This window comes from Octopus sinensis, linkage group LG4 (assembly GCF_006345805.1).
Source record: "Octopus sinensis linkage group LG4, ASM634580v1, whole genome shotgun sequence".
Taxonomy (NCBI): Eukaryota; Metazoa; Mollusca; class Cephalopoda; order Octopoda; family Octopodidae; genus Octopus; species Octopus sinensis.
In genome coordinates, this window is record NC_043000.1 from 44,986,148 (window position 1) to 45,004,312 (window position 18,165).

Here is an 18,165-nt window from a genome sequence, read left to right on the forward strand (position 1 = left end):
TTTTAATGAGAATACACGATAATACATCATATATTTATTAATCAGACCTATGACAACAATGTTTATATGAATTAAATGGAACAGAACAGGATGGAAGAATTTCAAATGTATCATACACTCACACACACACATATGTGCATATGTATGTATGCATGTGAGTATGTGTGTGTGTGTGTAGTTTTATATTTTTCACTTTCCATGTGGTTAAAGATTTCTCTTTTGTGTAGATTACAAAATTTTGATGATTATTAGAATCTCCTGAAATTTATTCCTATTTTAACTGATTCATAACAATGGATGATGCTTCTGCAAACAAAACTAAACAAAACGACAATTACTGTTAATTCCACCACCAATTTATTCAAATAACATTCAAACTATTCTTATATGTGTATGCATTTGTTTCCATTTGTTAAAATATCTTATATTTTGCCTATATTACTTTGTGGTTGGGTTTGTCTTTGTGCTGTTGTATTTTTAGTAGTAGTAGTAGTAGTAGTAGTTGTTATTGTTGTTGTAGTGGGTGTTGTTTTCTTGCTTCTTTGTTAGTGTGTTAATTGTATGAATGTTTGCTTAAGATATTAATATTAATATGCATGGAGTCATAAAGCAAATACATCATAAATAAGTGTAGAATTCCTGACATGTGTTCCATATATATATGCAAGAGAAGCAAAGCGAAGTGAAACGAAGTAGAGCAAAGAATTATAAAGCAAACTTGTAAATAGATACAAATGTAAACAAATTGAAGAGTGTAACAAAAATACAGCTGTGTAGGATAAATACTTGAGGCAATATGGTGACACAATATAGAAAGGAAGAGAGAGAAGAAATACGAAGTAAGGAAGAAATGAAGGAATAGAATTACTACAATGAAGAATTTTTCAGTTCATGATAGAGTAAATGGTTATAGAAATTAGAAATTATCCTGTTTTCATTCTTATAGGATCTTTTCACTCTGTCTAGTTTTCTGCTCATTATGTATTGTTACTAAAATTAAACAAAGTTTGCATTATCTATGTTCTTTGTTTTGCTAATATTTTAAATGAAATGTGGCATCTACACTCTCACATATATTTATTTACTAGCGACTTTGTTAGTTTAGCCTTTGTTTCAAACTTTTTGTTTTACATCTTCATTGTGGGAAAGAAAGAATTTTCAAAGATCACTTAAACTTTTATACTTCACTTAATCTAGCTTATACAACACGTTCCCTTCGTGAATATTGGAATTCAAATTGTTAGTGCAAAATATGCAATACAATAAGGGGAAAAAGTTTTCACAAAATGCACTGTTATTGCAATTATGAAGCAACAATAATACAATTATATCTTCACAAACTTTCCTTTTCTTCCTTGTTCCTTTTGTTTCCTTTGTTGCTGATATATGCAAATACAACGTATTATTCCATCATTTGTATTCTTTTCTTCCTTAACCTCACTTATTAGTGTTTCTCTATTAAGATACCAACATGTAAATGAAAAGAGCTGTTAAAAGGAATATAAGTTAGTGTTCAATATCATCATCATCATCGTCATCATCATCATCATGCACATACAGTAGTTTCCTGTAAACTTCTCACAGCTCTCCTGTATGAACTTTGTACTACTGAGATGTGCTGGGTTGCTTTACAACAGCACAAGGTGGTATTTGCATTTTAGTTAATCTTGCTTTTATTTCTTGTGATATTTCTTTATTTTTATGTTTCAAAAGATTTCATTGTATTTGCATATGATTCTATGAACTATGCTCTTTATTGAAAATGTCTTGCTTGGAATGTGTAATGCACCTTACAAGAATTCTTATGTATTACATCTAAAGTGATTAGCCTTTCTATGAGTTTTACTGTTTTTGTTCCTTTTTATTTTTATTTTCTATCTACCCCAGTGCACCAATTATTATCGATGCTAATTTTCTCTTATCCCACATTTGGCCTATTTTCGTTTCAAAGTTACTATACCTTGATAGTTTCTCAGTTTCCAGCAATTTTGTCAGAAAAAATCAGGTGTCCAACAAAGTGCATACATTTTCCTGTTTGTTTTAATTATAATATCTGAGTAATTAACTTTGTTCTTCTTGCTGGAAGCTATTTAATTGTTACAAAGTGATTTTGATAGACTATGCTTATATATCTTATTCTCAGTGTTCTTGTGAAAGAGTTTGCAAATAGCTAAATGCCTACTGACATGCTTTTCTGAAGATTGTGCAGTTATGAATAAGGTGATTATTTTTGTTTGCATTTATTGCAGCAATTTCTTTCTGGTAGATGCTTAAATGGTATTGAATAGTTGTAGTTTTGTTCTCTTTTTGGTAATTGTTTCATCTTTTTGGCTTCGAATTGTGCTTATTTGGTTAAAAATCAGATACTTTGTATTTACCTTAAGTAAAATTTATTTTTAAAGTATTTTTAAATTGACTGATTTTTATCTTTTTTTTGGCTTTTTAGTTTCAGCTCAGAGCTGCGGCCATGCTGATGCACCGCCGATTTGCTACACTGTTATTACTAAGAGCCTCCTCTAATATGTGGCACTTGGTGAAGCATGGAGTTTGATATAGCTACCCTCATTTGCACCTCTTGCTGTGAGGTAGGTTCATCTGGGACTCTTGACAGCTAGTTTTCCAGCTATGCCAAGGTCACGCAGTTTGTGGCATATCATACCATGATCCACCTTTGTCCATTTTTCCATTCTTTAATGATATTGACAACAGAGAGGTTTCCCTCTCTGCTATTTCTTTATCACTCATTTGAGTTTGACTTTGATTTTATCTTTTTCTGCTATTTTTTTGCTTGTTTAAATAATGTTTCTCAATGTACTTAGCTTGTAGTTTTTGTTTACTTATAAACAGAAGTTTTTTTGCTGTTTTTACCATGTTCTGATATTTAGTTACATTAACATTTTTGCATGAAAACCTTCTGAGTAAGTCATTAAAAGGATTTTCCTTCTGAGTAAGTCATTAAAAAATGCTAATATAGCTAAATATCAGAACATGATAAAAATAACCACAAGCATTTTCAGAACACGAAGAATCTAAGGAAAGAATTATTCATAGAATATTTCCAGAATAGAGAACTGTTCCAAATGCTTGCATTAGAGTAGACCCTACTAAAAGGATAGTGTTGTTAAACGAGATGACAGATTGTGTACTACTCAACAACATTTACATTTTATCTATCTCCAATGCAGTTTTCATCTAACTTCACTTGCAACATGTTAAACAACTTAGAGTTAAGCTGATACAAAATCTGGCTCAAACTTGTAGCAATATGATTGCAAAGCAAACAGTAATTTTCTAGTTTCTTTATAATTCCTCTTTTTCTATTTATATAATTCCTCTTAGCTGTTTCCATGATAACTTGTTGTTGTTAAGGTCTGGTCTCATCTCTTTTATGATCAAATGATCAAATACATTCATGCTTTTTAGACACAAACTATCTAAGTCTACATTATACAATATATCTTGTCTTGTATAGAGTGTAGTTGTTATTTCCATCAGAATAAATGACTTCATTTAGGTTTCCTTGTTATTTCAATCTGTGCTAAGTTAATACTATCAGCATCTGTTTTAAAACATCTGATTTAAAATATAAGGAATATTTCTTGTACTTTTTTCCCCTATCTCAACTTTTCTCTTGTGCTCCTCCCTTATTTATTATATTAAATCTGTAGTTTATAGGTAGACTTCAACTCAATAACTTTGGTAACACCAACTTCATCAGACACTATATCAAGCACTACATTACTATATAGTAGTAATATATATATTTCTTTATTGCCCACGAGGGGTGGGGGTAAACAGAGAGGGGACAAACAAGGACAGACAAAGGGATTAAGTCGATTGCATCAACCCCAGTGCATAACTGGTACTTATTTAATCGACTCCAAAAGGATGAAAGGTAAAGTCGACCTTGGTAGAATTTGAACTCAGAATGTAATGGCAGATGAAATACCACTAAGCATTTCGCCCAGTGTGCTAATTATTCTACCAGCTCCCTGACCTTATATAGTAGTAATATAGCATTGCTCTTAGACATTCAGATTACTTTATCAAGTGTAATGTTTATTCGTTCACATTGTTTTGAATTAATCTTGCATTGTCTTGCAACTTCAAGATTTCAAGGATGTGATTGCTTAGTTTTAGAATGACATTGTAGGATAGGTGTAAGAAGTTGGAACCAATTATCTGGTTCTGGATATTTGATCATCACTTTTAACTTACCTTACAAAACTCATTAAAGCTCTCTTTATACATCAGTTATCTCACTAATGTTCTAAACATAATAAAAATGAGAGAAATAGGAAGAAATAAAGATATAATTTCATTAAAGAATAAGTTTTATTAACCTAATAAAATGCTAGTGCTTTAAATAATCTGTATTTGTATTCACTTTTGATGGGGACTTCGATTATTGAACCTAGTATGATTGAAAATATTCTGTTACTTACATAATATAGATGCATGATTAGATATACTTTACATTTCCTGCAGGTGTTGTTTATTTAATGCTTGTGTGTGTGTTTTCATAAAATACAATAAGCTCCTTCCTATCTAATACTAGAGCGTTGCTGGGTCACTGAATTTTCTGGATCATCACTTTTAAATCACCATAGCGCCTTACAAAACTAATTAAAACTCTCTCTCTCTCTCTATATATATATATATATATATATATATATATCAGCTCCATCACTAATGCTCTGAATATACAAGAAATGAGAAAATAGAAAGAAATAAAAATATAATTTAGGTAAAGAATAAGTTTTATCAACCTAATAAAATGCAGATACTTTAAATGCAGTAATATAAAATACTGAATCATGCTTTGAGAAGCAATGATGCATTTTAGATACAGTAGCAATTATCTTTTAATGACACTTAAGTAATTAACACAGATTAGCTCAAATTCTTTTGACTCTAATTAACAGCAAATTTTTCTTCATTGTTTTCCAAATGCTGGTTGCTTGAAAGTTCCAGTTATTTGAGCACAGGGATAAGAAGGAATTTATTGTATGGTTGAATAATTTTAATGAGTATATGTACGTGTGTGTGTGTGATTAAATAGCAACATTAATTCTACTATGATTGGAACTCAGAAATAAGAAACATGTAACTTAATACTGTAAAATATTTATTTAGTCCACTATTTCAAATATTTCTACTAAATCGCTACCTTCCACTTTATCCATAATTTCACTATACAGTCAAAACTTAGTAAGTCCAAATGAACTTCACTATCAGAATGTTTTGTGTTTATTAATTAGCCAGGCTTTGTGTAACCTCACCTGAAGAATAACACTGATGCTAATAGTCTGTCTGTCTGTCTTTTGTTTACAATGATTAATTCAAATAACTGAAGATCATGTAAAAACGCATCATCAAATATATGTTATTGAATCTAATGCAATGAGAGCATCCTCTTTACATTCATTAAAAATATCACCATATGTCAATCTGTCAACTAGTTTGATTTCAGTCAATCATTTTAAATAGAGTTAAAAATCAATGTTTGCATTTGAAATAGCCTTGGGTTAACATATCACCATGTATAACATAATATATAAACAAATGTGCAACAACAATAACTGTAATATATCGTGTTGGAGAAATATCTCAAAGTTAATTATTCAGAATGTCAAAGCATCACTATCCCAGTATTTCGATTTGGTTTGGTTTCCACAAAACAGTAAATATTTGTTCATTGGTGTCTATAGCAGAACAAGCATTTTTGGCTTAGTTTAATGTCCAGGTTATTTTTCAGTGAGGAGACCAAATCAGGTCAAATTACTGGTCTAGCAATCCACAGACATATGAGTGAATCCTTTTAATTTTAACATACAAATCTCTTTGATATTCTTTTATGCAGCAAATATTATAATATTCACATAATCCTTTCTAATATAGGGACAAAGTCTGAGATTTTAGAGGAGGGGCTGGCCAGTTACATCAACTCTAGTGCTCAACTGGTACTTATTTCATCAACCTCAAAAGATATAAAGCAAAGTCGACCTCCGCAAAATTTGAATGCAAAAGATGATGTCAGGGGAAATTCCATTAAGCATCCTTCCAGCTCACCACCTTATCATCATCATCATCATCATCACCGTTTAACGTCCGTTTTCCATGCTAGCATGGGTTGGACGGTTCAACTGGGATCTGTGAAGCCAGGAGGCTGCACCAGGCTCCAGTCTGATCTGGCAGTGTTTCTACAATAGGTCTCCTCAACCACAACAGGTCACCCTACGATCCAAGGTAAGCACAGCAGGTCGTCCTACGATCCAAGGTACTTTGAATGGGCTGGGGGGAGCTGGTTATGTGAAGCTGGTGTAGGATATGCTGTGGACTCACTTTATTTGTCGGGTCTTCACAGCCACAGCATATCTCCAGAGGTCTTGGTCTTTCGTCATTGCCTCTGTGAGGCCCAACGTTCAAAGGCCATGCTTATAGTATTAAAATAATGTTAACATGTAAATATCATTGATATGCAGAAGGGTTTCAAAGCATGATAGAATCATTTGACTTGATTCATTACACCATTTTATTCCAACGATATACCTGTTGCAAGTTTACAAATTCATTGTTTTTATCATTTCTGAAATAGAAAGCAAACACCACTGACTTTACTGTGATTAAATAATGGTGAAATGGCATCAAAGATTGCATAAGAGTGAACATTTTATACACTATATGATAAGTGTGCTTTTTAATATAATCCTGTTAAGTATGATCAATAAATAAACCCTGCACTCTTATTTGGATAACCAAGATCTAACTGTATAGAGTAAATTTTTATTCTTCACTTATCAAACATTCCACCATTTATCAGAATCATAATTAATCTCCATTCAAGAATTACAGCTTGCCATAGAACTAAAATAATGAGACTGTGACTAGTATAGTTTGTGTTGATGACGATGATGCAATTTCCAGGACCCAGTTCATGTCTCTGTAAAATGCTGTGGCTGTTTTGCCCAAGTTTGGTTTCACCCAAGTTCACCTACGCTTAAAAGGATTCAAACACATTTCTTTTCAAGAATATCATACATAGACTGTATTATCCAATCCATACTTTATTCAGATAGTAGAATGTAAAAATATTCCACAGAATGGTTGCAGCTTCCATAAATTGCAAGGGTGCCATAAATCTAACAGGTGTTTTGTCAGCTAAAATATTCAACTACAGCCTTGAGGAATTCACGTAGAGAAATGGATTTTGCCCAGCTGATTTACTTTACATAAATGCATGAAATTGCTCTCTTCAGTTATACTCCAAAATATACTAAATAAAAATGAAGTTGTTTATGTTCTTACAAACAGTCATTTCAAACAATTTTTTGTATTCATGATACATTTTAGCTGTAAAATTCTCAGAGTCCTTTTATTTATCAGTCCTCCTTCCTTGATTACCTCTTCAATGTCCCCTTCCTACAGTTCAGCACAATTAAATACACCTCAAAAACATTGTCGCTGATAGATTGATCTCAATTTAAAAACTACTTTCACACAAGACATCATTAATATGATACAGAATATCAAAACTACATTGAAACCATTAATATTTACACACAGATGATTAACACACTGAATGAAAAAAGAAAATATTTTTGAAAATATTTTCGTTTATTTATTCAGTAAAAGTTTTGAAGTCTATCATTAATGTTGCTGATGTTGCCATTGTTGGTGTTTTTGTCATTGTTGTGACTGCAACTAACAAGCAGTTTATCATGATATTACATTAATTTTCTTTAAAAGTTGAAATTTAAATAAACAAAGAATAAACACAAAACTGTCAAAGATGTGCCTATCCCATACTACCACTTACCCCCCCCCCCTAGTAACCATATAAAATATTATCCATCCACACATTCTAGAGTAGGTAAGTATTGCTCATTATGAAAAGTACAGCTTTAGTGCAATTAAAAGTGTTTTGTCACGCTTTGTGCATAAGACAGAAAAGAAATTTATTAAAAACTATAATGCTAATATATATTAACCTATGATTATAATTTAAACTGTGCAGAATAATAAAGTACTCACTTCTTTAAATCAATAAAGGAAACATAGTCATCAAAATTTGAATTTAAATATGTTTATATTTTTACATTTTTTAATTATAAACTTATTATTTCAATGCTATTCATACTTAGAAGTTTTTGGTACACCACTATCGCAAAGTGTACCATTTAGAGACTACTGTGCTACATTCAGGGTTAATGCAATATAGTCTCTTCAGTAACATCTTGATTTCTCTTTGTCTCTATACCTCATGAAAAAGGCACAAAAATTTTTAAATCTCGTTTCCCTTCCCTGTAAATTTTCTGCCTTACGCCTACGTAAAAAATCAATATTAATGCCATTGTTCAAACATAGAAAATGTTTGATAGCGGTTACTATATTTTGATTTGTATCTTTTATTTTTTTAAAATATTTTCTATATGGAAATCAAGTGTGACTTCCTATTATTATGAATTAATATTCTACAAAATTTCATTGCAACTAAATCTCCAGCAATCTTTCTACCATCTCACCCTTTCTTTTCTTTTTCTTTTTAAATTACAATAAATATGACAAAAAAAAATTGATATTTCACTTTTTGCTTTTGGTTTTCTTTACAATTTTCCAAAACAGATATTAAGCCAAAGATTTTCTAATTTTCCTAAATATTTGTGCAAAATAAACCAACAGAAAGAATAGGTTCAAATAATTGTACTAATCTATATTTGAAATGTGGTGGAAATGATTTGATGTAACATATACAATGTAGAGATCTGTTTATAATAAGACACATAAATGATATTTTACAATGCTATTGATTAGTGTTGTTGAGTAGATCAAATTTTCTTCATGCTGGTTTGAACAAGAATGGAAACTTTGACCCAAGTATAATGCAAAGAGAAATCCCTTGATAAAACCATAAGAGCACATATATACATTATAACAATGAATATATTGTCCATCTCATGAATTTGAAAGTATCGATGGTTTCCAAATCAGCTTATTAAAATAACCAGAATTAATGCTTATTTGTAACCTCATCTTTATAACACTCTCAACAAGATGCTTATGTATCTGTCTTTCAGTCTCTCTCACTCATGCAGTGTACATACATACATATATACATATATATATATGTGTGTGTGTGTGTGTGTAGGTATACATACATATACATACTTATATGTGTGTGTGTGTGTGTTTGTGTGTGTTATGCACAATGCACAGTAAATTAGGAAAACCAAAATAGATTGAAATGTTACAAGGCTTTACTGTTGATAAAATAAGAATGTAAACACATTTTCCCTATGCAAATCATGTGCAGAATAAAGATGAAGGCCATTGTCTTATTACTTTATTGCCCACATGGGGCTAAACATAGAGGGGACAAACAAGGACTGACAAAGGGATTAAGTCGATTGCATCGACTCCAGTGTGTAACTGGTACTTAATTTATCGACCTTGAAAGGATGAAAGGTAAAGTCGACCTCGGCAGAATTTGAACTGAAGACCATCTTCTGACAGACTGCTTCAAGCTATGTTGACTACTTTTCAATGAAGACCTACATGGTTATCTTGTAGAACTGATTGCAGGGAGACTCAACTGAAAATAAGGTAGTCAATTAAATATGTATGTATGTATGTATGTATGTATGTATGTATGTATGTATGTATGTATGTATGTATGTATGCATGTATTTATGTATGTATGTATATATATGTATATATATATATATATATATATATATATATACATTCATACATACAGGGTAGGGTAGAAAGTATAATAGACGTTTTTGAAATGGCTATTACTCAGCCTCAGCAGGAGGGACATACGTCTGACAGGTACCATTCAGTCCTTAGCGTCTTAGTATTTTCTTTTCTCTTCAGGTTAAGCCATGGCACTATGGACGATAGAACATTGCATGTTTGCCTACGACAATTACATGAAGAATAACGAGTCTGTCAGCAGTTCAGCATGAATTTTGGTGTCACTTCAACATTCTCTGAAATCCGGCTGTTCCCACCCATAGCACAATCTTACTTTGGGCGAAGGCACTTCGTACACTAATGGATAGGAGAATAGTGGGGCACCACGAACGGTACAGACCCCTGAAATGCGGAACATGTCAGAAAGTTTTGATACAGAGTCTGAATTGCTCTGCTCTGAGGAATTCCACTGAACTTGGCACTGGTAATCGATAGGTAAGGCGTATTTTGCATGAAGACCTGCATTTCCACCCGTACAAATTGGTCATTGGGCTACAGTTGAAAACATGGGACTATGCACAGAGCAATTCTGGAGAGAGTGGAGGCCAATTTCCAAGAACACCTTCAGAAATGCATCAATGAAAACAGACACCACATGATGGATGTCGTTTTCCACACTTGATTTTGACAAACGCTAATTCAATACGAACACATTGAGGTTAATAAAATTTGTTTGTAGCTAAAATTAATAATCTTGTGAATTTTCCCATCCTCTCTGCCCCACCCAGTATGTGTGTGTGTGTGCATGTATATATATATATTATACATATATATATATATATATATATATTATATATATATATATATATATATATATATATACACACACATGCACACACACAACACACACACACATACATAATCATAATAATTCCTCTATATTCATGTAAGTGTTCATGTATTTAAAATTGTCAACTTTTAGATTTTGCTTGCATATTGAAATTGTGACCATCTCTGCTGATTTGTCTTTTGTATTGTATTGTATTGACTCAGCCTTCTTTATACTTAAAACATACACTATCTCTCTGAATATAACAAAGCGCATGTGAGTTATAGATAGGGATTGAGTAACTGACAGCTAAAGATTGGCAGATTTTGAATAAAATGTCATTAAAAATACAAGTTATTCATGAAAATATATTGCTGATTACTTTATGAAAAAGAATAATGTAATATTTTCTAAAGTCACATAGCACATTATTTTTGTTGTTTTTAGTGTTAATTGTGTTTTTATTTATTTAGTTTTCTTTTTATAAGGAATAAAAACAAGCATCAAATCCTAAATAGAAGTTAGTTATGTTTCCCAAACATTACCTCTTTTATTTTACTTTTGCTTTTAGCAAGCATTCATACAAGAAACTTTATTGTCATCTTGGGCAAGTCTTGACACAGTTCCCTATAATTAAAATTTATAGTTTAAATATATTTTTAATGCATATTTAAAAATACATTTGTATTTAGTTTCCAGAAATTCTATTAAATTACAACAAATAAATATCCAGAGGATGTTAGATAGAATTTTTAAAATTCTTTTCCACTATTTTTTATTTGAAATTTTTTTCCTCCCTTTAAAATGCTTGCTATTCATTCAAGCCTGCAAGTCAAACTTGCTAATCATTTTTTATTTTTGTATTTTCCTTTTACTTTTTGTTGCTTTAAGGGTTTTTATCGAAATTCTTTAAAATGCAAAAAATTACTTCCAAGAAATTTCCCATGAAACCTTACATTGAAGAGACAACAGTATTTAAGTCTAATAATTTTTATTAATATTTTCTTTATTTCCTTCATTATTCTTTAAAATTTAGTTTGATTTATTTCAACAATAATATTACACAAGTAAAAATTTAACTCAACAAATTAATTACTGCTATAAACACTTAAAGATAGTCTCTTCCTTTCTAATACATAGAAAGATGGTTTAAACTAATATAAATACGTTGGACAGCAGAAATTCATGAATGGAATAAGCACCCCTAATCTACATCGATTCACAGGAAAAGTAAATTAATAAAGAGAATTATAAAGCAATATGTATCAACGAGATATATTCTTTTCTACTCTTGGCACAAGGCCTGAAATCTGGTGGAAAGGAGTCAGTCGATGAGATCAACCCCAGTATTATGCAACTGGCTCTTAATTTGTCAACTCTGAAAGGATGAAAGGCAAGTCGACCTTGGTGGAATTTGAACTCAGAACGTTAAGACAGATGAAATACCGCTAAGTATTTCGCCCAGCTTTTGACTAAGAATTCTTAAAAGTGGTGCCCTAGTATAGCCACATTCTAATAACTGAAACAAGTAAAAGAAATAAAAGAAACATAGAAAAACTCCTTACCTTTATTCTTACAATTGAAACTATATCTATAATATTAGATAAGATTTATAAACAAACTAAATTAATAAAAGTCATGACTATCAGTTGCACGTGAGTATGACTTGGTGCCTCTAATCTTTTGTAACTTGTTTTAGGTGTCTATGTAGTTTCAAGTAGACATAGGTAATCTTTCAGCTTCTGTTTCACTAAACAATAAAAATATGTTGTATGGTGTAGAAATTATTAAAATATTGTTCTTTGGCTTCCATCTATAATTTATCTGCATTATGTGTAGGCCATCTTTTGATCCAACTTGAATGTATATTGTGATATTAACTATTGCGATATTTAGTAAGTTTAACATTGATAGCAATTTAAAATGTTGCATAACTAAAATAACAGTACCGCTTGACAATTGATTATTCCCATTACATCATATTAAAATATAAATGTTTCTAGTCTGAAATAAAATGATATGATAATACTTAGAGATAATCCTATTAGTCACTTGAGCTTTCAAAGAATTGCATTTGTATAATGTGAGACAGCGACAGCTTTCTTAATGTTCTCTGGAGAGTGTATTTCTTAGTCCTCTATGAGAGGAAGTCATAATACATTCATATAAATAACGACAATTTCTTTCATTTAGCATTAAGACTTTATCAAACATCATAAAAGTTTGAAAAATACTGCTTCAGCTAGTTGAACATAAGTATTAGCTAACATAATTTAAAATATAATGGTAATATTGATTTTTTATCTGAATATGTACGAAGACAAATTTAGTCAAGGAAGAATATTTATTGTTATTAACACTGGCATATTACTAAATACTAGGATTTTAGATTCTGTTTTACTATATTAATATTACTGACAATAACTGTTAATTTCTTTCCAGGCCTTCCATGAATAATGACTGTGGTTTTTTATGGTACAGGCAGATTTGGTTTGATTTTTATGCTAAGATTCAAAGAAACCAATGCAAGTAAGTGATGTCACATTCCTCAAACTGTCAAGAAGACATATATAATCAACTGAATTGACTTTGCTACACTTGTTTACTATCACACCCAGCCCCTGCATTAATTATCATATTCAGTCCATCCTTCACATATTTCATCCCTCTAAAATTTCCTCTCTGCTTATTGTTTTTCTCACAAGTGTCAACTAATGAAGTTTCAAGGGACATCAGCCTCATTAATCTAGAAGTGCCTGCAAAGGCCATAGGCACTTATCTTTCCTCCAGATTTCCACAAGTACAATAAACAAAAGAAAAGTTGGATGAAAATTAAAGTCAAACTCAAAGCGTTCAGTTAGTAGATATCAACTCCTCGGTATTTCTAAAATCTAAAACATAAACAAACAAGAGAGTTAACTTTAATCAGATCAGTTGATTGAAAAGTTTGGGCAATATATACAGTACATATTTAAATGGATCTAATCATGAGAGTATGAAATGAATCAAGTGCCCAAACCAGAATTGAGTGTTTAAATGGAGAATGATGAGAAGAACCTATAACATGTTGGGAATTTCAAATTTCGCTCCAATTCAGTAGTATGGTAAAGGATTTGAGATAATCCAGAAAGTTTGTAGTCCAGGATGCTGGTTTTGAATAGGTTAGTTAAATAGTGACAGCTTACAATGCAAGAGTTTGTATAACCTGAAATAATTCTCATGTCATATCAATCCATTTAGAGCAGTGGGTCCCAACTGGGATCCGTATGGGCCTTGGGGGTCCATATAAGATTTTGCTGTAAAATTTTGAAGTATAATGAGATTCTTTAATGCATCTAATGTCTAGGAAGATCCATCCAAGTAAAATGAGAATCAAAAGAGTCCCTAGATAAAAAATAGATGAGTCTCCCAACTGACTGGTTACAAGCAATTCACTTCCCTTCTGTTCAAAACTCTATTATGACACAACAAATTCTTTTCTCTTTGGCATCCAGTGTTTTATCTTGTTTATGAATAATACTAAAAAGCAAATTATTTTAAAACATTGATGAAAAACTATTTCTGATTTTTTTGCTATAGCTACTGTGATTTGAAATTAAAACCTTCCTTTCACACATCTATATACATTATCACCCATGCAGCATTCAAAGTTATCTCTCCCCCATTCTCCCTTGTACTTGTTTTCTTGTAACCTGAGGTTATATTCTGACACCTTGTATTGATAATATTTATCTCTCCTGCGCCTCTTAACGACTCATGATAAACGACAATGATGGTAGTGGTGGAGGTGGTAGTGATGGTGATGTAGTTGTGGCGGTAGTGATGGTCATGATGATGGCAGCAGTGGCAGCGGTGGCGGCGGTGGTGGGGATGATAGCAATGATGATGATGACAATGATGATGATGATGATACTATTTTCACTATAATGAGAGTTCATGATTCTAGGTTAATTTACTATTTTTACATTGCATTTCATTACAATGATAGTAGCATCTTTGTTTTATACCAAATTGTAATTTCTATATGCTTGATATTTGTGTTTCATATTTGCATTAAAATCTAAATGCAAAGATAAAAATCTTTTCTTCGTCAATGAAAGCAGGCAAGACACTTGCAGCTATACTTCGAATTTTTGTTGGTTTTAAATGCTGGAACCTCCAAGTGTGTCCTCTCAGGTATCATCTGATATTTTCATTAGATGAGGCAGTAATGAATTTTGTGGTTTGCAGTCCAACTCCTCCAAATATCTCAGACGTCATAGGCTGAAGATTGTAACTTACAATTTATTGAGTTTTTTCATTAGCACACTGAGCAAAATGCTTTGCAAAATTTCGTCCATCTTTATGCTCAGAGTTCAAATTCTATCATGGTCGACATAGCCTATCATCCTTCTGGGGGTTGCTAAAATAAGTACCAGTTGAGTATTGGGTTGATGTAATCAACTTAAGGCCTCCCTGAAATAGTTGGTCTTGTGCCAAAGTTTGAAACCAATATTTCAAGTTTGTGGTTCTAGATCAAGCATAGGGAATCATTTTTCTATAATCAAGCAAGTCACAGTACCAAAAAAATTTCAAGTTGATTTTTTTAGGTAAGCCTCCATTCAGAAAGTCTCAGTGGCTTCAGTATGACCGTGACTGTTCTAGATTAAGTTACTATTTAATATTGTATTACCATATAATGTTATTAGTGACATGAGGTGTGATTTGGGATGGAAATTATTTTTTCTATATTGATGTGAGTTTAGATAAGTGTTGAACTTGTGGTCTTTGGAAGGATTAAGTATAGTTTTATGATGTTACATTGTTAAAAGAATTTCTTTGAAAAATACAATACACAGCAATAATTAATTTCTGAGTGGAATACATTTGAGAGGAAAATCATCATACTGCAACACATTTTTGTTGATTTACTATAGTTAGATCTTATTTTTCCTTTATTTTCATGTACTGAATATTTTTCCTCTCTTTACTTTCCAACTCTCATCCTGAGAACAATTGCAAATCAAATGAAATGTAAGAACTGGCTGTGAGTAACATAGCACAGCTGAACAGAGAGAGATTGTACACTATACAAAATTAATTCTCGCTTTACTGTTATGGACTACATACTCTGAAACATTGTCAACACACAGCAGTATCCTAGGCTACATCACAACAGATGACCATATTACAAAATGAGTAAATAAATAAATAAAGGAATAAATGAATAAATAAATATATAAATGTACAGGAACCTGCTGACTCTGTTGATTAGCAAAATTTCTGTCATCTGACATTGTCTGGTAGGTGTGAGAGGCCAGATAGAATATTTAGGCGAGCTGGCAGAAACGTTAGCACACAGCGCGAAATGCTTAGCGCTATTTCATCTGCCGTTACGTCCTGAGTTCAAATTCCGCCGAGGTCGACTTTGCCTTTCATCCTTTCGGGGTCGATTAAATAAGTACCAGTTACGCACTGGAGTCGATATAATCGACTTAATCTGTTTGTCTGTCCTTGTTTGTCCCCTCTATGTTTAGCCCCATGTGGGCAATAAAGAAATAAGATAGAATATTTGGGCAGGATATAACCGGTTTAAATGCAAACGGGTTTATTGCACTAGCTTCCCTGAACTAGGAGACTATGTACCACTAATATGCACATACCACATACCTCTCCTTTCTTCCTACTGTGTCTCAACAGTCAAATTCTTTATCTAATAATTCTCTCAATCCTTGTATCCAGAATTACTCACTTCTAGACAATTCAATCCAGCAGTCGAAATTACTACAGACATTATCTCTATATATACATATTTCTTTACTACCCACAAGGGGCTAAACACAGAGGGGACAAACAAGGACAGACAAACGGATTAAGTCGATTACATCGACCCCAGTGCATAACTGGTACTTATTTAGTCGACCCTGAAAGGAAGAAAGGCAAAGTCGACCTCGGCGTAATTTGAACTCAGAACGTATCAACAGACGAAATACGCCTACGCATTTCGCCCAGCATGCTAACGTTTCTGCCAGCTCGCCACCTTTATTATCTCTCTATATATAAATGGCAAAATGTCTTCGTGTGTGTCCTTTATACAAATCCACAATTTTTCAGTTAGAGGGCTTGCACTTTCTATGGTCATTTAAAACCGTCCAAGGGTGGTCGTGCACATCTTTACATTTCCCTAGTCACCCCGCAAAGCCATTAAAAAATGAATAAACATGATTTTTGGTGAATTTTCTATCCAAAACCCAATCAAAATGCCTGAAACTTGATACGCTAATTGAATGCCAGCTAGCTGTATGTGATTGGTCGGAGATTTGGACAGTACTCACGTGTATGTGTGCACACACGCAGCTGTATATGCATGCACTAGCACTACGACCCAGTGTGATAAATTGATTCACTGAGATAAAAAGCATTAAAGAATAAAATTTATTTACCTGCACAGCAAAAAATAACCTCAACATTTTGTCTGATTTTTAATTATAAAAAGTATCATTACACATAGAATGTTTCTCTACAAAACCCAGTATCTATCGCTGTTAGCTAGATAAACTGGGACAAAGAAGAATTAAGTGTTTAGCTCAGACAAAATATTTAGCATAGCTAATTCTATGACCATAGAGTTTATCTATTTCATTTCTGTGTATGAGAATAACATTACCAATGATCACACAAGCAATGCAAACAAACTTATCACTATATCTAGGAAAAATATATCATACAGCTGGTGTTTGCTTTTTTCTTTAAAAAAATCACATTCAGGGTGTTACTTAAATAAAGAAAAAAACTTTAATTCATTTGACAGATAAGATATATTGTGCCAAAAGAAACAGTAATTAAACTCAAATAAATATGAAGTGTCAGTAAAATAATTTCTTTAAGCAATATTTTAAAACTTTCCAACTAATTACTTCGGTTTGAGAAAATAGAAATCTAAATTAGTTCCCAAATTCTGAGAAACATTCTCTCTATAACATCCACACACCATATCATTCTGATGTAGTAGTTTGCTGAAGCTTCTCCATTTAGAGCTGAATAATTTGTGCACATTCTACATGCCCGTGCAAAATATTAACCCATTTATGTTCCTTTATATTCTGTTATACCAACATTATTTCAGTTATTTATTGTTTGTTGTATCATTAATCTACTGTATCATTGCTTTTTGTTAATTTACCCTTGCAGAGGAACTTTCACAACAAAAGACACGCCTCATATGTGAGATATTACAAAATTTAATGAATAAGTCATGGAAGGAACCTCTGCACTTTCAGTTGATATGTTAACAAAATCAACCAACTTTCAAATCACAGTACAATCTTAGAAAATAAAATGGAAAAAAGAAAGAGCCCATTAGGTAAATGAATTCTGGATATGCAAATAGACAGGTTAGTCAGATCTGGAATGCCATTCATCATAGGTTTGGTTGATCAAGGGTAACTGGAAGCTGAAGGAATATATCATTTAATGATGCTTCAAAATAAGTATAGATATTTAGAATTGCCAAATGTGGGGACCAATGACCGTACTTCTACTACAGTGCAGGAAAATATTTCTTTATTACTTTATCCCTTAAAACCTTTGTTGATGGACAATTTACACATTTCTGATGATGTTTGTACTATGCAAGTCAAGTGCTCTCAATCATTTTA